Source organism: Pelobates fuscus, chromosome 13 (assembly GCF_036172605.1).
Source record: "Pelobates fuscus isolate aPelFus1 chromosome 13, aPelFus1.pri, whole genome shotgun sequence".
Taxonomy (NCBI): Eukaryota; Metazoa; Chordata; class Amphibia; order Anura; family Pelobatidae; genus Pelobates; species Pelobates fuscus.
In genome coordinates this window covers 91823472-91845062 of record NC_086329.1, presented here as the reverse complement: position 1 = coordinate 91845062, position 21591 = coordinate 91823472, and the positions used below count along the sequence as shown (strand labels likewise).

Below are 21591 nucleotides of genomic sequence, written 5' to 3'. Positions count from 1 at the left end.
TAAAAACTATAAATCCTACAGTGAAGAGCTTTATATTGTGAGAATCACAAGACCCAGACCTACATTTTGATGTATAGTATGTCTCTGAGATATTAACAATGAAGGCACAGTCGCAGTTTCGAAATTGCCCTTCAAATGTGAGCTTTGCAGAGTGGAGTTTCAATGAATGTCAATGGAAGGCGTGAGTTGCAAACAAATGGTCATATTGTGAAAACTATCAGGACTATGGCTTAGCCGTGGACATTTCTAGTGGCAGCAGGGATAGCTGAACGTTTTGATATAAGATTTGTGTAGGTGGGCCTGAAAATGAGGGAGTGGTGGCAGTTTAGAAATCATGTCCTGATTTTTCAGCTTTTGCCAGCTCCCACTCTAGCTTTGCCATTCATTCCTATGGGACAAATTTCGCCACAAGAACGACGATATTCCGTGAACCATTCGGCGAAACGTTCCACAAAGTAATAGCAATCCGATCGGGAACAATCTGCACGTTTTGGTATATTTTTGTCTATGTAGTGTAAAAACTGTGGGAGGAGTTAGGGTGGCAAATTTGGCTATAATAAGAATAATAAGAATAATAATAATAATATATATGTGAGATAACATTAAGTGGTCTTGCTATGCAAGAACACTTAATAATAATATATATGTGAGATAACATTAAGTGGTCTTGCTATGCAAGAACACTTAACTAGAAAAGCTACAATTTCTGGGGAAATTGTGTGAAGTGTTCTTGCATCCACCAGTAGTCTACAACTAGAGTGGGCGGAGTAACTGTTATTATTTATTTATATAGCACATTTAATTGCAAAGTGCTTCACAGTTACATTAAAACATACATTTATAAAAACATTAGCAGGTGTACAAAAGGCCCTGTCTATGACATCACTTGCTGCTGCAGCCTGGCACAGGTCAAAGTATTTTGGCGGTTGCCATCTTCAAACGGTCGTATTTTAAAAACAACAATAAATCCTACAGCGAAGAGGTTTATATTGTGAGAATCACAAGACCCAGACCTAAATTTCGATGCATAGTATGTCTCTGAGATATTAACAATGAAGGCACAGTCGCAGTTTAGAAATTGCCCTTCAAATGTGAGCTTTGCAGAGTGGAGTTTCAATGAATGTCAATGGACGGCGTGAGTTGCAAACAAATGGTCATATTGTGAAAACTATAAGGACTATGGCTTAGCTGTGGACATTTCTAGTGGCAGCAGGGATAGCTGAACGTTTTGATATAAGATTTGTGTAGGTGGGCCTGAAAATGAGGGAGTGGTGGCAGTTTAGAAATCATGTCCTGATTTGTCAGCTTTTGCTAGTTCCCACTCTAGCTTTGCCATTCATTCCTATGGGACAAATTTCGCCACAAGAACGACGATATTCCGAGAACCATTCGGCGAAACATTCCACAAAGTAATAGCAATCCGATCGGGAACAATCTGCACGTTTTGGTATATTTTTGTCTATGTAGTGTAAAAACTGTGGGAGGAGTTAGGGTGGCAAATTTGGCTATAATAATAATAATATATATGTGAGATAACATTAAGTGGTCTTGCTATGCAAGAACACTTAATATATATGTGAGACAACATTAAGTGGTCTTGCTATGCAAGAACACTTAATAATAATAATATATGTGAGATAACATTAAGTGGTCTTGCTATGCAAGAACACTTAATAAATAAATGACAGGTGCAGTGATTTTTTTCTGGTCACTCAGGTGGGGTAAAATTACAGTTTTTGAGAATATACCATTTTTATTACAAATGCTGCATTGGCAACCCTGGAATGTTTATAAACCCTGGAATTTCTACTTTAAAAATTAAGGCCTCGTGGCAGAGCTTAGGAACTGAGCTGAAAGTGTTTGTGACTAAGTGGCTACTAAAAAAGACTAAACATACCCCACTTTCAATACCTTGGGTTGTCTACTTCTCATTCCTGGGCTACCACACCGTCTCAAAGGTAACATTACTAATCTGGCAAATTTCAATTTGAAAATGGAACGTTCTATATTTGACCCTGTAACTTTCCAAAACACCATAAAACCTGTTAATGGGGGGTACTGTTGTACTCGTGAGACATCGCTGATTACAAATATGTGCATTTTTCAGCAGTAAAACCTAACAGTATTATGACATTCACAGCTAAAATGTCAGACGGAAATACAAATTCAAAAAAAAAAAATCTTATTTTCTCACATTTGTTTACATTTTATTCATAATAAATTATGTTCCATATATGAATAGTTAATGATAAATTAAAGCCCTGTTTCTCCTGAACAAAATTATATATAATAAGTGTGGGTGCACTTAATGTGACAGCGGTGAATTATGGTTGAACAGACATATAGTGCAAATTCCAGTTTTTGTTTACGTTTTGTTTTGATCAGAACGTGCACTATTGACTCCGTCCTGAAGGGGTTAAAGGACCACTAAAATCTGGTCAAACCCCAAAGTTTTAGTGCTCAAATAAATACTGTATCAGTATCTAAATCACACTTTAGTTAAACATCCCTGATTGTGTGCTCCAAGACACAGGGACAGGGTACCTTCTTACATCATAACCTTACAGAGTCGTGTGAGCACATAATTAGACGAACATGCGCTACGCTGTGTACGGGGACACAGGGACAACTGAACTCCTTTCACCATAACTCTATAGAATAATATAATGTATTTAATTCTTACATTCATTTTACACACTAAAGCAACATGTACAGAGCAATTTTCATTCACTGGGTATAGGTATGTTTTCGGTGAACTTTTAAAAAGGTGTGAAAATTATAAAAGGAAAGCAAACTAGTTTTTCTAGTCTAGTTATCTTTATTTTCTAAAAACTCTACTATTATTTATAGTTTATCGCCAGGGTATCCTGGAAGGTGGTTCCGAAGTAACAGCTTTGCGCACATATTTTGCAGCAGACATTAATGCACGGTTAGTATTGTTTGGGGGCACTGACTGCAATTTTGGAGAAGCTGCCTTCTTTGCTCCTACTACCTTCAACTCCGCCGGGCTGCAGGGAAGGCGATAAGACCTTTCTGGCAAGCTTACTGGCTTTTTTTGTGTGGCAGTGACCTGGTTCATTTTACGAGATGGTGTGTACCCTGGCAATGGCTTCCTTTTAAGGTCTTTTCCATGCTTTTTAGTAGGGTCCACTAAAACAGTGTCAACCACTTTGGCCTCTGTCACCTCTACAGTACCGCTCACTCCAGTGGATCTGCAGTGGGCAAGCTCTGCCTCCAAAGTTTCTAATTTTCCCTGCTGCCTTACCATTTGTTGGATAACAGCAATGAGCATTATGTGCAGGACATTGTTATCAACAGTCCCAGGAATCTCTTCACAAAATTTCACTAAGTCCTCTAGACTTATCTCACCTGCCATTTCCTTGTCAGGTTCACTGGCTAATGCCAAATGATGCTCATAGCTTTGCCTCCAAATTTATAAGCTACACCCCACTACCAAGCTGCACGCATGTCACAAACACCCTTACTGCTGATTGGCTGCTTTTGGTTTACCGTTTGTTACAACATGTGCACAAACAATGCTGATTGACAGGAAACCTCACTATTCAGGTATGCAATGCTCTGGTGCAATGTTTATCACTGGTAGTTGCAGAGGTATTTTATTTTTATTGGGGGGGGGTGGTTTGGGGGGGGCGCATGCAATACAATGTAATAAAATAAAAGATTAACACAAAATTTACTTTTAGAGGACGGTCTTAAGCATTTATCACGACCCACCTTCTGACCTACTGACTAATACTCTGGATCCATCATTATGGTCAGATTACGTTTTTATAATATTATGTATATATTTATACACCGATACACAGTATATTGTGCGGTCTTTTGAGTGCTATAAGAGTGCACACTGTGGTGTTGGTTCCTTGTAAATTTCTTAGACAGGAAAGTCATATTTAGACAGACCAACTTATGTACATAGATATGCTACAACAATTCCCACGTGGCTCACTCTCTGTAACTTGAGTCATAATGGGACGTTAGGATGCAGGTAGTGCAGCCAAGCATACAGAGCATGAAACAGGTGGGAGTGCTGACTCACCTGACAGCAGGTACAGCCGGGCTACTTAACCTGCAGGGTCTATGTACCAAATACAATGAGCCTGCTTGGCAGTTGATTATTAACCCAGGGCAATAAGATTTGCCGGAGAAAGCTCACGACAGGAAGAATTTCCCTTTATAGAATATTCTGATTTAAAAGAGTTTGCACGGATTTAGAGGGATAGTTTGATTAGTGTATAAGTAGGCGTTCTGCAGCTAGACCCTAGGGCTAGAGGAAATACTGAGTACAACAGGAAAAAAAGCTTCCATCAGCCTGCTCTAGCATAGAATCACAGTTTTAAATTGCAGTCGATCAGAAGTAATAAGCATATATAACAAATATATATTTTTATTATTTACATTTTTTATTCCTTTTCCTAATGAGATTGTATGTATTGCTGCATTGTCTGCAAGGCCCCAGTTTTCAACACATGTACCTGTAGGCGCAGAATTTGCAGGTGCACCACACACACCTTTCCCCAATATATTCAAGCCTTTTTTCCTTGTTCCATAATTTGGACACACGTCACAACAAAGAGGGACACTTTGATTTTAGAGGTGTGAGTACGGCTGTGGTCAACAGCTGGGCGGATCACAGAGATATTTTAGATGACTTACTAAAAACCTAACTGGACGAGAGATCTGAATACCTCTGCACTCCAGATGTTGTGGACTACATCTACCCTGATGCTTTGCCAGCATTATGGCTGTTAGAGGATTACGAGAGATGTAGTCCGCAACATCTGGAGTGCAGAAGGTTGCCTACCCCTGGGATACAAAGTGTTAGGTTACCCTGATTGGGCTGTGTGAGGAGTCTGTTCAGCACTGAAAAAGTATATTTTAAATGTTTTTCTTTTTTTCAAGAGGCAGAGGGCCTTAAATTGCTTACAATACATACAATAACAAACACACCCCCACCCACACACTCAGACAGACTACACACATTGTAAGTAGTGTTTTTTTGTTTTTGTTTTTTTAGTGATTCAGGGAATTTGTCCCATACTAAATGTTTATTTTTGTCTACCTGTGAAGTTATATAACATCCTGTCATGTCACGCATATATAATTCAATATATGCAAATCAGCATGGCTGGAAAAAAAATTTAAAAAAAGAAGAAAAAAAAACAACAACATGGGATTTACTACCCCTATAAGTGGTCAGTCTTACACGCAAACACATTTCAACGATTGCCAAAAGCAATTTTATTCATATACCAAGATCCTGATTTTACAGTATACCTATTGGACGTTTAACACACTACAAAGAGACCACTCAGCACTCAAGCACTTGTTTATAGGGCAACACATCCTAAACCCTGTGCCCATTATGTCTTTGAGGGATACCCCATGGCTGTGGGTCTTGGGTTTTCAGTTTCTCAGTTAAAGGGATACTGCGGTGCCAGGAATACAAAGCAGTATGTCTGGCTCTACCGCTCCCCTGGCATCCCACTCCCTGGTAAATAAAGAGTTAAAAACCACAACTTTTTCCAACTCAACGCTCCGCCCCCTGTGCTGCAAACGCTGCGCCTGTGCACATTAGACTTCGACATTGGAAAGCATTGAAGCAATGCTTCGCTATGGGGAAAACCTGACACTGGAGGGCCTCATGCAGAGCGCAAGGACGCCCATCACCAGATACCGCACCAAAGGTCCATTTCAATTCCTGAAGCGCCCCCATTGGCTGTCTGGTAGACAGTCAATGATAACAGAGAGAGCTGCAATGTAATAACCCTAAGCTCAAAATGGGCATTGTACCCAGACCACTTCAATTAGCCGAAGTGGTCTGGGTGCCTACAGTATCCCTTTAACACACTTCCCTCCAACGGTCTGCATTATTAAAGTCAGCCAATGATTTAACCCTATAAACGCCCGCTGACTTAACAGGATATTACGGAAGAGTTAACGTATTGCAGGATCTGAATCACACTGATTCCGGAGAGTGCAATGTAGTTTTCAAAAGCAAAATCCAAATATTACAGTGTCTAACTGAATAGTCTGTAGACCACCAAAAAAGCGGGGCTTTCCGGCTGCTATAAACTAATCTGCCATAGAGGTCAGAGACAGATTTAGGGCAGGATTCCTGCCCTATGACATCATGTACAATGCAGGAATAAAATCCCAGTTTATTGAGGCAGAGAGATTAAGCACAGCAGGGGTATTAATTATAAATGGACGCTTGACCTTGCAATAGATTTTATAAACCTTTGATATTTAAAAAACATTTTTTTTTTTAAATTAAAAATCACATCTAAAAGTCACAGTATGTACTACTCTCGACCTAATACAATATTTATACACTATTACTATCTAAAGTATCTGAATTTAATTAATAAATGATAAAATAAACTTCAAATGTTACAATAAGACATGTTACAATATAACTTGCACACAATGTACGTAAAGCAAAGTATAATAGGTTGTTTGGCAATTTAATAACTACATCAATAAAACATGCAGTAAACTCTTAAAGTAACAGTATATTGTTAGGACTACAAAGTATGTATACAAGATGAGGATTTTTTTTTTTTTAGGTGACCGGGCAAGCACTGCAAGGATTAAATAAAAATGTTATTTATTAAAAATATGACTTTCTACCTTGCAGTGCTGGTCTCCTCGATAGGAAGGCATTGGTAAACTAGAGTACATGCATTGCACCAATTAGATGGTCTCAGACGATTAAGATCGTATTTTATTGAAGCACCTTTAGTGGCTGTCATATTGACAGTCACTACCAGACAATAGTTAAATCTGCAAAGTAAACAATGTTATTACATGCAGGGTTAAAAGGGCGGGCACCTGGCACCCAGACCACTTCCCTCACATAGAGAGTTCCTTTAAATAACCATCGAGGAGAAACTAATGCTATACAAGAAAAATACATAAATCAAAAAATAAACAAACGCTGCACCCGAGTGTCCTTGTCAGCATGCTACACAACTAAAAAAAACGGCTGACCAAAATGTGTGCCAGGGAACACCACTCAAGTGTCCCTATTTAAGAGGGGCAGTCCCTATTTTTGTCCCAAATCCCTCTTTTCTATCCTGTCTCTTTTCTAGGAGTTTCCATAGTGTTGGTGTGTGAGTGTATAACAGAGCTCCCCTGCAATAATACTCCCAGTAATGTGTCGGAGTGTATAACAGAGCTCCACAGCAATAATACTCCCAGTAATGTATATGAGTGTATAACAGAGCTCCACCTGTTTAAAACCAATTGTTTACTGATGGTTGAGATGTACTATTGTAAACATGTTCCTCGACTTTACTGTTCTGTATCCTGCTCCTTGCTATATATGTAAAACGTAAAATGGAAAATAAAGATTGTCAAAAAAAAAAAAAACAGAGCTCCACAGCAATAATACTCCCAGTAATGTGTCTGAGTGTATAACAGAGCTCCACAGCAATAATACTCCCAGTAGTGTCTGAGTGTATAACAGAGCTCCACAGCAATAATACTCCCAGTAATGTGTCTGAGTGTATAACAGAGCTCCACAGCAATAATACTCCCAGTAATGTGTCTGAGAGTATAACAGAGCTCCACAGCAGTAATACTCCCAGTAATGTGTCTGAGTGTATAACAGAGCTCCACAGCAATAATACTCCCAATAATGTGTCAGTGTATAACAGATCTCCACAGCAATAATACTCCCAGTAGTGTGTCTTAGTGTATAACAGAGCTCCACAGCAATAATACTCACAGCAATGTGTCTGAGTGTATAACAGAGCTCACAGCAGTAATACTCCCAGTAATGTGTCCGAGTGTATAACAGAGCTCCACAGCAATAATACTCCCAGTAATGTATATGAGTGTGTAACAGAGCTCCACAGCAATAATACTCCCAGTAATGTATATGAGTGTATAACAGAGCTCCACAGCAATAATACTCCCAGTAATGTGTCTTTACACTACAATAAATGTGTTTAGAAATCATTCTGTGTCAATAAGATACATTGATCTTGTTCTAAATTATATTTTAGTTGCAAAAAACTAGTCCAACGTAGGAAATTTGAAATGTCGGGATGTATGTCAGTTTTGAAAAGGTCACGTGAAGATCTGACAACACAAATGCCTTGGCCAGCTCAGGGTAAGGTTGGGAGGAATATTTATAGTTGCATTTGGGTTTTTCTTTCATTGATATATACACCGCGTGAATAAAGTCCACACCTACAAGTGTGTGACACCGGTGCAAACCCCCAAAGAGAAAAAAAAATAACAGAGCCACTCCTGAAGATCCAAATCCTTATTCAACCCCCTCCATGGGTACAACAATGGGAAAGCACTCATATGGGCAGAAAGGTGGTTCAATGTGGGTGCCATCTTTGGGTAATTTTCTTTTATGACCCCAGAAACAGGACAGAAAAAACATTTCTAGAGGAAACCGAACTTTTAAATTGGATCAATATGAAGAGAATGCCACCAAGCAAGACAGAATTGAAGTTATTAATGTCACGCAGGGTACATCTTCACACCTAATTAAAGACGTCTGATGCCACTGGAGGTTTGAATGCAAATACTTAAATGCCACTAATATGCTGACATTTCAGGAGAATGGAATGCACATTACTCAGAAACACAAAGCTTGCCGATTAGATGTGCAATACAGGTGACATAACTCTAGTGGCATCTTTGCCATCCATTGTTGATTAAAGGGACACTGTAGGCACCCAGACCACTTCATCTCATTGAAGTAACTCATTTGAGAAAATACAATGTTTACATTGCAGTTTTAGGGCTGCCTCTAATGGCTCTCTACAAGACTCTTTACTCCAGGAGGGCCCAAAATGTATATCCCCATATGTTGCAGAATTACAACTCCCATGATGCTTTGCATACCTTTGGAATTACTTTAGAATTGCAAAGCACAATAGATGCTGTAGTTTTAAAACATACAAGGATCTACATTTTGGGCAACCCCTGCTTTACTCAGTTCTGCAGCAGTGCCATATGCAAGATTTAACAAATTTACCTACTTAGCCGAGCCTTGGCCAACAAAGTTTGCAAGTTAAAAAAAATCTAAAGAAAAACACATTTTAAAAAACGCTTAGCCCAACCGATAGCCAACCTTTCAGTAAACTACTGGATTGTGCCAATAGTGAGGAAGAGACAGTTATTCTACTCGCCTGCATGAATCTAACATTTTACAAAAATCTAGGACTGTTGGATCACATGATAAATACAACATTCCATTAAACTGGACCTGGTAAATTAACGTTTCTCTAATTTGGAAATGTATTTACCCTCCATATCCTGCCCTCCTATGGTTAACTCTGGATTTTCTAATTTAAGAACAGCCTCAGTCAGGAAGTATGGAAGCTCAAATAACCTCAATTACTGGTGGGTTAAATCTTCTCAATCTTTATTTTTAAACAGATAATGAGCTTACACAAACAGAAGCAGAAGTGCAGATAGGGACCGAGATGGTGAACGGGAGTGAAATAATGGCCCTTCGTCTGTGTGTGCATTAGGTGTGCCCATGCACAGCCCAAGAATCTAGCAGCACTCAGAACAAGGGATCCACAAAACTTAATACCATGTATGGATGGTGATTACAAAATTCTACATGTCTAAACCCAGAAGTTAATCTATTTCTCGGTTATCCAAACCGTATAAAACCCCCTTTGGTTTTAGGTCGACATGCCCTGTACCCCAATGTTTTTACTTAATTACTACATTTTAATGTACTTTGTATAGAACTATAACAATGTGGTCATTGTGTTACATGTATCACAGCTACACGCATCTCAACCACTTGTTATACCGGAGACCTCCAAGAAAGTAAACACTTCTACAGCAAGGATAGTATTCTTTATGACCTCTACAACTACCACCATTCCTAGCCAAAGCACACTCATCCTCTAAATTCTCAACATCCGGTTTAGAGAGGAAGACACTAGGATTTCCTGCCAATACTACAGGTATCTGCAAGAAAGGCAAGCAATGACGGAACCAGCGGAATGATTGCATGTACACGATGAGCTTGCTGCTTGGCACAATAACCATTTAATATGGATCCCCTTTACTGCATTACCTCTGCCGTTGGGCAGCTCCTAGATTCCACTACTTTTTCAAGAAGTAACATCTTCATATCTGGACTACACCCACAGGGATTTTTTGTATGGTTGTTTTCTTTTCTCAACACAGAGTCTGGCTAAGATTGATGGGCACAGCAGTGCAGTAAATAAAGATCCTATGGATTCCAAGCAGTAGGATTCAGCTGCTGGCTGTGCATTCTGGGCATTGGAGTGCAGATTCTATGGCATCCATGTCTCCATGCAGTAGTTTAGTCCATATGTTACCTTTGGTGTAAATGCATGCTTGTGCCAAGAAGCGTTATTGTCAGTTAACGTGTGAAACCTGATTCGTCTTTATCCCTTAAACTAAAGGATGTATGAAGGTAAAACAAGCAGTGTCTTAATCCTGCTCTGCCCCTCCCATTGGGCCTATACAGTGACAGGGCAGCAAGTCAAACAATAAAAATGGCATCGCTTCCCAGGACCCATCATGCACTTGCTGACATCGCCCTTCATGGCACAGACGTAAAACTACATTCAGGCTCCATCCAGCTCTGCCTAGGGTCCCTAGAGCCAAATAAATCTGCATTAACTAAAAGGGTTTCATTCACTAAACGGATTATGGAGAATGGCAGAATAGGATACATTCTCCGATTTAGTTGTTTTGACTTCAATTTGGCAAATCGCCTCTAAGTGAATAAGCCCCCAGAGAAACAGCTTTAGCTATTTAAATGTGTAGTAGTGAAAGCACTGTTAAAGTGAGATTTCTGTGGGAGAAGCAAGTCTTATGGCTTGACAGGTGTGTGTATGTGTGTTTAGCAATGTATTTATATATATTGCAACAAGAATAGTGATTGTTGCCTAAATGTTTGTGTTCATTTACAGAACTGGAAAAGCAGAGAAATTGCAAATTATGGCCTCATTCAATTGCATACTCCCCACATCTAATATTACACCTCATATTTTGTCTTTAAATCTGTTGTTTTTCCACAATTGCCAGTTTAGGTATTAACCCCTAAATGCCCATCCGTATAATATAACCAGTCATCCACTGTACGTCCCATCTAACCACAAAAAAAGCAACAGGACTGTTATGCTGCTTACAATTAAACATTCACCACAAAAATAAATAACAGTAATACATAGAAGAAAGAAAAAAAAACTAGCCTGTTTCAACCTTGTTTTATCAGCTTGTAGTGCTAGAGCACAATGAGAGTTTAAGTAGTTTCTGTAATTAATGCATTACCAATAGAGAAAAATAAAATAATAAAAAAAAACAAATGTTACAATATACACAGAGAAAAACTAATTTAATAATACGGGGCTACTGCTCCAGAATTGTAAGCAGTCCGATCACCCCTGTAAATAAATGGCTTGACAGTCCACCAGGGACAAGAGACCTACAATACATCATGCTAGCTACACAGAATAGCCAATCATTCTCCATAAAGGACCCATTCCTCTTTACTAACAATGGAAGAACTGTACCCCCCACCCCCAGCGAGGGACTTACTGTGACTCAGTTACAGAAGGGCTCTTATGTTGCTTCAATGGGATCTTACATCAAACTGTACACCTGGGACAATACACCTGCACGGGCACACCCTCATTAAGCAAACTCACACCTCATTGGATGTGAGAGCAAGCCAACAGGTGAGTTCCACCAATGCAGACAAGGAATGTCAATGCTTCTCAGCTCATCTTTTTTTTTTTTTTAAAGGAAAAACAGGGGAGATTTAAAGGGACACTGTCTTCGGTTCTGAACGCTTAACAAAACACAGTTTTGAAAGGAAACAAAGCTGACAAAGACACAATTGACTTATCTCAGCCTGTGAGAAGGTCGGGCATTCATGCTGCATCCCAAGCAGAATGGAGTTTTTTTTTCCACCACCTCTGCAGGAAGATAATGCCATGCATCAGTTGATAACCGGAGGTTATTTACACAGAGCGATTGTTGTGCAAAGCGGTTAGTGTAGAGCAGTTGCCATAGAAACCAATGGACTGGTAATTGCTCTTTGCTCCAGTTTTTGCACTTTGTTTTAAAATGGCGCTTTACGAAAAAGCCCACATTAGTTAGTTCATCTACCTCTAGTTTCCATTTTCTTGTAAAATAATGTCACTTTGTCAGACGGTGTTGCATCCATAAGGTTTTACATATGCAATTATAGTATCACATCATTAGGGACACTGTAGGCACTGTGATGGCTTCATCTTATTGAAGTGGTTATAGTGTCTGCAGTCTCCTGGCACTGTCCTTTCCACTCAGAGTTGCGCGGATTTTAACATTTTATTGCATCAGTCTATCCCTTCCGTGCTACTTTGGCCAATAAGGAAGCATTAGCCAGAGCAGCAATGGGCCACTAATGGACTCCAGGCAGTATATACAATTCATTGAGATGAAATGGTTATAGTGCCTACAGTGTCACTTTAATAGTCTCAGTACTGCCAAAGTCACACACACATTCAACATGGTCTATGATAAACATCTCTTAAGTTAACAATTATAAATTGGGTAAAAATAATGGAGTTTTATTACAAAATACTGTCAGATTGTGTAAGCCTGTCATAGCTCCAAAGGTCTCCAAATTTGTCAGGTCATCAACGAATGAGATTAAGCCACTTGATGGGGTATTTCTGCTCTGCAACTCTATAAATCATGACTTTTTGGGTTGACCTGCAATGAGGTTCATGTGACAGGGAGGGCTGCTTTACCCTGAACCTGGTAAAACATCCAATATATCATATAGAAGAGAAAGGAAGCCCTCACCAGATCATACAAAGAAACATCGCAAACAAAGAGCACTTCACAATCGCTCAGTCTCACAACAGCTGAATTGGCAAGCAAAACAAAGGGTAGTTACTGTAAGTTACCCTGCCTACTGCAAAGTAACAGATACAGGCAGTGGGTACAGTAAGGACATATCATGGTACCCCATGCCAGTCTGATGGACACTGAGCTAAGAGAGTAGGAGAAAATGTGGTGCTACCTGGTGCACAACTTCCCAACTCCCCCGAGAGAGTCTGGACAACAAGGTGATGGTCTCTCTCCCTTGGTAAGGCAAGGAGAGGGAGCGGGAATAGAATTTTGGTTTGCGTGTGTTATAGTGCATCTATGTATATGTGTAATTATCTTATTTGTCAAATTAGGTAGTTATTAAAGTCATTTGCTAATTATCCAACGTGTGCCTGTAGCCAATTAGATGGGTGTGATGCATAATTTGTGTATGTGGCCAATTAAATGTTTTTAAGCAGCTACTTGTGTATGTGTGGCTAATCATGCTTGTATTTGTTATTGGGGGATGAGGGGGAAGCTAGTCTTGCCAGGGCCATGCAAATGGAGAGATAGAGAGATAGTTTGGATAGAGAGCACTGAGCACGTCATGCATAAGATCATCACAGGGGCAGTACATAAAAGGCTGAATCTGGGGTCTGTGCCAAGGGCTACACATGGGTCCGCACAACACCGAATGGAAATCAACCACTTGTCATTGTGTGATGTCATGGTCAACCTAATGGGGGCAAAGGGACACAAGACTATCTATTTCAGGAGTCATTGATAAAGCTTCTACTGCTACACAGAAATCATAGTTTTCTTTCACCATTTTCTTTAACACACAAAGATATTGTGCAAACTCCAGAGCCTCTCTGAGAGCACTTCATTCAGGACACCAAATATCATGTGTCTGGGACACTTCTCGTTAATTCACCCTCCGAGCACTGGAGATAGCTAAATTGCACTTGACAGAATTTAGTAGCTATGTTTGCTGAAAAAGAACAAACCCTTAGACAGACACTCTTACCTTCCACACCCTGCCACTTCCATACTTTGGGACTTCTTTACTGTGCAGTTCTTATATGTGCTTAATTTTGCTATAAGACTTTGCCCATATATACTTTCCAATAATTCCAGAATAGGCCAACATGGATTTGGGGTTCTATTTCCTGGTCTCCAGTTTCTATAGACACCAAGAAAATGTTCCCAAAAAGTGCTTTTCACACAAACCAGGCTCACACACCCCCCCTTTTCATATTAGGAGAAATGCCCAAATCAAGTTGGTCAAAATCTTGGCCTGGATGGAATATTGAAACTGCACACACCTCCAACAATCTTTAATTTTATAACCAAAAGTGTGTTGTTGTTGTTGTTTTTTAAAAGCACAAACACATGCTACGGTACTGTAAACTGTATTATATACTTAATCCACTTGGTTAATTAGGATTTACCACATGAGCTAGTAAACTATTCCATGAGTCTACTACCTTTCCAGTGATGATGTAGCCATATTATGACTCAGGAGTGCTTACACATACTGTTTACGAGCCCAAGAGCCCATAGAAGCGTTTAACAGGTTGGTGTTAATAGCCTGCAATATTTGGTATTCCGGGACTTGGAAAACAGCGAGGGCCGTAAATATATACATATATTTAAAATAAAACAAAAGCTTTGAGGTCATCACACTCGACTAGTTAATGAGCAGGAGTTTGAATGGAAGACCAACATAAATAAAAAATACTTTTTCCATTTATCAGGGATATAAAACCAACAGTCACAAATTTTATCAAAAAAAATAAATAAAAATAAAATTATAATGCAAAAGTAGTATTTACCAATGCAAACACACAAAAATCACTATATGCTTCGACACATGAAAGTCATGTTCCTTTGGGAGTCCTCACAATCCAGATGGGGATAGAAGGGGCCCACAAGTACAATCACGTATAATCACTACAGATTGGTTTATAAGTTCTGATACCAATAGTCCCTTGTCTCTGTCCTACAGTAAGTAGTTGAACCTTTTTCTAATAGTTTTACACTTACCTGACTCCTAGGAGCACATGGTCTGTCCAATTATTCAAATATCACTAGAGTAGAAGTGCCTAATTCAACATATCAGTTCAGCCCGATTAGTGACAAAAAAAAAAAAAGGTATACACCGAATACAGAACAGGAACATCACCCATAGCTGTACCTGAATGGAAGGCAGGAGTGTGTACCCAGGTAAGTGTCAAACTGTTTGAAAGTGGCTTGACTATGTACTGTGGGACTCCTTGCATCTTAACTACTAAAGCCCGCCGTGTGGTTACGGTACTTAGATTGCCCCTTTACCTACACTATATTAGCCAGCAGTCTGGCTATTCATAATAGGCTGACTAGCATGGCTGACAGTAAGCTGGTCATGCAAGCACTTCAGGCATGCCTCTTTCTCAAGGAGACCACCTCCTTATTACAGGCATGCTTGCTTACAGCATCACCAGTGAGATACAGTGTCATGCTTCCTCCCAATGCCAAGATTTGGGTAGAGCAAGAAATGGGGGCATTCCCGGCTGGCACAAAGCTGTATCAGGGCTACAGACTGGCTCATGAATGGATCAAAGAGCCCTGCAATGGAATAACAAAAAGAGAAAACACGAACCACACTCCAATAACGTGAAGAGCCAGGTGCTAAACTGGACCAAGGGTCAGCACCAGCCTCTGGGAGTAGATATCAATAGTAGAAAGAGGATCCAGGCACGCCAAGTATATTAAAAGGTTTTCTTGGGACAAGTGAGACACTGCAATGTTTCAACCACTGAAAGGGTCTTTGTCAAGCTTGACAAAGACCCTTTCAGGGGTCGAAACGTTCCGGTGTCTCACTTATCCCAATAAACACTTTTGAAGATACTTTGAGTTCCTGGATCCTCTTTCTACTACTGCAATGGAATAACATGACAGAATACTGGGATCTGCAATTTACAGAAACGTGGTTCTGGCACAGAAGGAGTTCCTTTAAACTACAATGAGTTACATCACATAGACTGTGCCTGAATCACGCTTGCTGTAACCCAATGACCTCACGCCCTCTCAAGGCACATAGACGAGGGACTTTCACAGACGTCAGAGTTGAATGCACAAGATTGTAATCGCTCTACAAAAAATGGAAATTTGCAAAGTAGTCAGCAAATCCCATTATTAAAACCAGCTGTGAGTAGTGCGAACTAGGATTTTAGTGGCCCAACGCCACAGACTGTTCTAAAGAGAATTTTGTGGATCCCGTTGCTAGGAGAGGCAATAATATGGTGACATGTCACCCGAGCACAGTAAAAGACTGACTGCATGTCTCCAAGTTTGCTAGAGGATCCCAGTTAGTGTGACTGAGCTAATATGAGCATTGGGTGGGGCAGGAGATTAACGTCACGCACTGTGTCACACTTCCAGATAATGTAAACAGTAAATTCATACCACAATGGCTTGTAAAAAGCCAAACACCCATAGCTACTGCACTGTGGCCAGTTAACTCAATGGCTTCCAACAGTGGTGCCATACTATACCAAACACTGCCATCCCTCACTCTAGATCTAGTGCCAATAGGTTGTTTGCAGGTTTCTTCATCACGGGGCGAAATGCACACTATACTCAATATTCTACATCTGCAACAGGACAAACCATGCTGTTCATAGGGTCATTTAATCTTGTCAGCCAAAAAGGAAGTTCCGGCTGTTCAGATAGAGACTATACTACCATAATTTCCTACAGTTAGCCAAATGTTTAACCCTTAAAAAGGGACAATAAGCACAACAGCTATTTGTGGCAGTTAGTATGAAGGGAGTCTGTGTGCAGTCCATTCATTCTATGGCAAACCAGAGTTTTCCCGGCACACAATGTATGCCCTTACTACCGACAACGAAAGCATCGTGAGAATTGTTTTTACAGATGGATCCCACCTTTAGGATACACTGAAATAAAGCCCAAGAATAAATTAGGTGTCTTGCTCTTTGCAACCTATTGCTGTAGGGGCATTTAAACGGTAATTGAAAGAGGAAAAAAAAAATGATACAAATAAAAATATTTTCATATATAGGAACAAAAAAAAAACAAAAACAAAACAAAAATACTTTAAAAAAAAAAAAGAAAAAACATAAATAATATGATGGTCTCTAGCAGCATCACCTAACAGTACTAGAATTAAAACAGCAATCAGATCTTCAGCCATTTCGCTCCTCAATATCCAGCTTCTACAGCGATACGGTCTTTAAAAATCACATCAAATGGTGCTTAGCGTCCACATGTTTATCTCCATCACCAGTAAAAATCAAGACTTTTTAGGTTAACCTTCAATCTTTAACTTAGTTTGTTTTTTTATATATATTTATATATGAGTAAAGTGCAGGTTTGCCTAAAATGTGAATAGTTAGAAATCCATTGCAGATCTATTTATAACAAATTACAAGGTCATTAGTGTATATTACAAGGAGGAAAATATCCACTGCAAGTTCTGTTACATTTCTTATATCTCCGCTAAGGAGCTTACAACTTTTGACAAGCCAGTTACTGTAAAAAATTTATTTGTACTTTATTTTATTTTTTTATTTTGATACAAATCAGTTTACAACAAAAAGGACTTACGCAAGCACTTTCTTATTTCCGATACACATTTTTCTAAATATGTAGTGCTATAGTTTAACCCCTTAAGGACTGAGCCAAATGTACACGTTGTGAACAAAACAAAACGTAAGCAAAACCTGGCATTTGCGCTATATGTCTGTCCAACCGTAATTCACCTCTTTCATATTAAATGCACCCACCTTTATTATATATCATTTTATTCAGGGGAAACAGGGCTTTCATTTAATATCAAATATTTAGCTATGAAACATAATTTAATATGAAAAAAATGGGAGAAAATAAGAAATTTAATTTTTTTTAGTTCTACATGACATTTTAACTGTCAATGTCATAATACTGTTTGCTTTTACTGCAATAAAATACACATATTTGTATTCAGCAAAGTCTCACGTGTAAAACAGTACCCCCTATGTACAGGTTTTATGGTGTTTTGGGAAGTTACAGGGTCAAATATAGCACGTTACATTTGAAATTGAAATTCGCCAGATTGGTTACGTTGCCTTTGAGACTGTATAGTAGCCCAGTAATAAAATTTACACCCATAATGGCATACCATTTGCAATAGTAGACAACCCAAGGTATTGCAAATGGGGTATGTCCAGTCTTTTTTAGTAGCCATTTGGTCACAAACACTGGCCAAAGTTAGCGTTAGTATTTGTTTCTGTGTGAAAAATGCAAAAAACGCCAATTTTGGCCAGTGTTTGTGACTAAGTGGCTACTAAAAAACACTGGGCATACCCCGTTTGCAATACCTTGGGTTGTCTACTATTGCAAATGGTATGCCATCATAAGGGTAATTTTCATTCTTGGGCTACCATAGGGTCATAAAGGCAACGTAAGCAATCTGGCGAATTTTAATGTGAAAAAAATGAAACACAAGCCTTATATTTGATGCTGTAACTTTTGAAAACACCATAAAACCTGTACATGACGTGTACTGTTGTACTTGGGAGACACAAATATTTGTGTTTCAAAATAGTAAAAAGTATCACAGCAATAATATCGTCTATGTAAGTGCTGTTTGTGCGTGAAAAATTGAAAAGAACTTCACTTTTACTGGCGATATCATCGTTGTAATACATTTTACTGTTTTGAAACACTAATATTTGTGTTCAGCGAAGTCTCCCGAGTAGAACAGTACCCCCCATGCACAGGTTTTATGGTGCCTTGGAAAGTTATGGGGTTAAATATAGTGCTAGCAAATTAAATTCCCTTTACTTTCGGCATGGGTTGTCAGGCAGGTCCTGCTAATTGTAATTAATTAAGATACTTAATTACAGGGGTCAAGTCCTGGGTAAAAAAGTGCAGGAACTCACCCAAGATCCACTCCCCGCCCCCTCCTCCCCCCCCCTCACCCCCCAAAAAATGATACGCTTGTATGCAGGGGCTGAGTAAGGGCACGGGGCTGAGGAGGGGGACAGGAGCTGAGGAAGAGGGACAGGAGCTTAGGAGGGGGGGGGGGGGGCATGGGTTGAGGAAGGGGACATGGGCTGAGGTAAGGGATAGGGGCTGAGGAAAGGGACAGGAACTGAGGGGCTGAGGAAGGGGGACAGGGGCTGAGGAAGGGGGACAGGGGCTGAGGAAGGGGGACAGGGGCTGAGGAAGGGGGACAGGGGCTGAGGAAGAGGGGCAGGGGCTGAGGAAGAGGGGCAGGGGCTGAGGAAGAGGGGCAGGGGCTGAGGAAGAGGGGCAGGGGCTGAGGAAGAGGGGCAGGGGCTGAGGAAGAGGGGCAGGGGCTGAGGAAGAGGGGCAGGGGCTGAGGAAGAGGGGCAGGGGCTGGTGCTCGTATGCAGGGGCTGAGTAAGAGCACTGGGCTGAGTAAGGTGGACAGGGGCTGAGTAAGGTGGACAGGGGCTGAGTAAGGTGGACAGGGGCTGAGTAAGGTGGACAGGGGCTAAGTAAGGTGGACAGGGGCTAAGTAAGGTGACAGTGCTGTGGAAAAGGGACAGGAGCTTAGGAGGAGGGGGGGGACATGGGTTGAGGAAGGGGCCATGGGCTGAGTAAGGTGGCAGGGCTGAGGAAGAGGGACAGGAGCTTAGGAGGAGGGGGGGGCATGGGCTGAGGAGGGGGACAGGGGCTGATGAAGGGAGCAGGGGCTGAGGAGGGGAACAGGGCCTGAGTAAGAAGACAGGGACTGAGGAGGGAGACAGGGCTTGAGGAGGGGGGCAGAGACTGAGGAAAGGGACAGGGACTGAGGAGGGGGGCAGGGCCTTAAATAGGGGGACAGGGACTGAGGAAAGGGATAAAAAAAAAAAAAAAAACTTAAGTGCCTTCCCCCCTCCCTGAGGCTTACCTTGGGCCAGGAGGGGTGGGACTGTATCTGGAACCTGCAGCCTGCAGTCAGTGGAGTAAGCCGGCCTCTCCTGATGATGTCAGTAGGAGGGGGCGTGACTTCCTCTGCTCCCCAGCGGTCCTGTGAGAAGAGCAGAGAAAGTCACGCCCCCTCCTACTGACATCATCAGGAGAGGCCGGACGACTCCACTGACTGCAGGGGGAGAGGTGAGTTTAAAAATCCGAGTCCTCAGTCAGAGGCAGGGGGTTCGGATTTGTGCTCCCCCTGCTCTGTCAGCCGCTTGTGCCAGCCCTGGGTCCTGCAGGACTAGTAATGGGAACAGCGTTCCTGCTGTGGGAAAAGTGCAGGAACGCCGTTCCCACGCGTTCCTGCAGGACTCGAGCCCTGCTTAATTATGTAAAAATATTACATAAATATATGTGTAGAATTAATATATGTATATATAGATACATATGTGAATATATATGTATATATATATAATTTTTGTAAAATATTTTTATTTATATATAGGTATATATATATAGTGATATATACGTATATATTTATGTATATCCAAAAAATAAATCAGCAGGGCACTCCTCCTTTGTCAAATATTGAAAAATATCTCTAGATGCCTAGGTGCAATCCCGCGTAATATATAATAAACAAACCAATGAAGGGAGCACACTAGGTCTTCAATTCAGTGAAACAAAAAGTACTCCCATTGGTTACTAATAGTATTAGATGCTTAGAGAGCTTTATTATATTTTTCTAAGAACCTAGGCCCAGAACTTATAGTGTCATAAAGGCTGTAATGGTACGATTGATTCCTATATACTTCCATCATTTACTAATAGTATTATATGCTCCTACTCCATTGTTAAAAAATTACATAGTATAATTATTTATTAGAATACTTTGCAATCATTTTGCTTAAATACTATTGTTATGTATATAGTAGAATAATAATTATTGTACAATATACATTATTTTTGTAAGCTTCCACTTCTTTAGCCCGTTTTCTGTATTTAGATTTTCTTTTATATTTTTTTTGCCACACTGGCACACTTTATTTTGCTGTGCACGATTTCCTTCACCACATATATTTGTACACTTATCACAGATTTGCTACAGATAGATCTTATATAGATCGGGCTAGATGGGTCATATCCTTTCCTCCATATGCTGTTCCCGGCATGTGTATTGCCTGATACCCTGGTTCCTTTGCAACCGGGTATGTATATATACTTTCGTTGGGTTGCTTAGCAACTCGGTCACTCACGTCACACGCACGGTCCCACATGGTTTTTTCACTTCCGGGTTCTTCAGTCCACTGGCTGCCCGATCACTTTATTGGTAAGCATACTATACACTTATGTATATATTGATATCGTTTTGAATATGTCACTGTGATCTTGATAAAGTTAAAAAAAACAGAGGGCGTACTATTACGCCCGGCGGCGTTTAGAGCCGCTTAAAATAGGGCGTAATAGTACGCCCTCCGGTCTTAAAGGGTTAATACTGGAAGGATGATGATAATAATAATAATAATAATAATAGATCTAAAACTTGTGTTTTCTGTGATAACCTGGCTGCCGAAGAGGAAAAAAAAAAAACTCAATCTCCTTGCAATAAATTAAAAATAAGCTGTCAGTAAGCCAAGTGCCACGCGTTTCGCCACATTATAAACCTCTTTCCTTAAATGACAATATACTCAGATCACACAAAATCAAAGAAATCACAGGATATTGAAAATATGTAAAATTATTTAACCACAGTGCTACAAAATTGTGAGCAACTTGGTTGATCAGTTTCTGAATATATTAACATGGGGACTTAGACACTGTATTAAATGGTAGGGAAAACTTAAC

General features: G+C 40.2%; 1 protein-coding gene across 3 annotated transcripts in view; it reads right to left on the bottom strand.

The window, feature by feature from the left end:
* Positions 1 to 21591, bottom strand: part of ARHGEF2 (Rho/Rac guanine nucleotide exchange factor 2) — a 602646-nt gene that overhangs the window by 561671 nt on the left and 19384 nt on the right. The window contains exon 1 of one of the 3 annotated variants that reach the window (XM_063439526.1): positions 11578 to 11594. The exons of the other annotated variants lie outside the window; for them this stretch is intronic. The gene's annotated coding sequence lies outside the window, so the exon portion shown is untranslated. Of the gene's footprint in view, positions 1 to 11577; positions 11595 to 21591 lie in introns of those variants that run through there. 3 annotated transcript variants of the gene reach the window in all.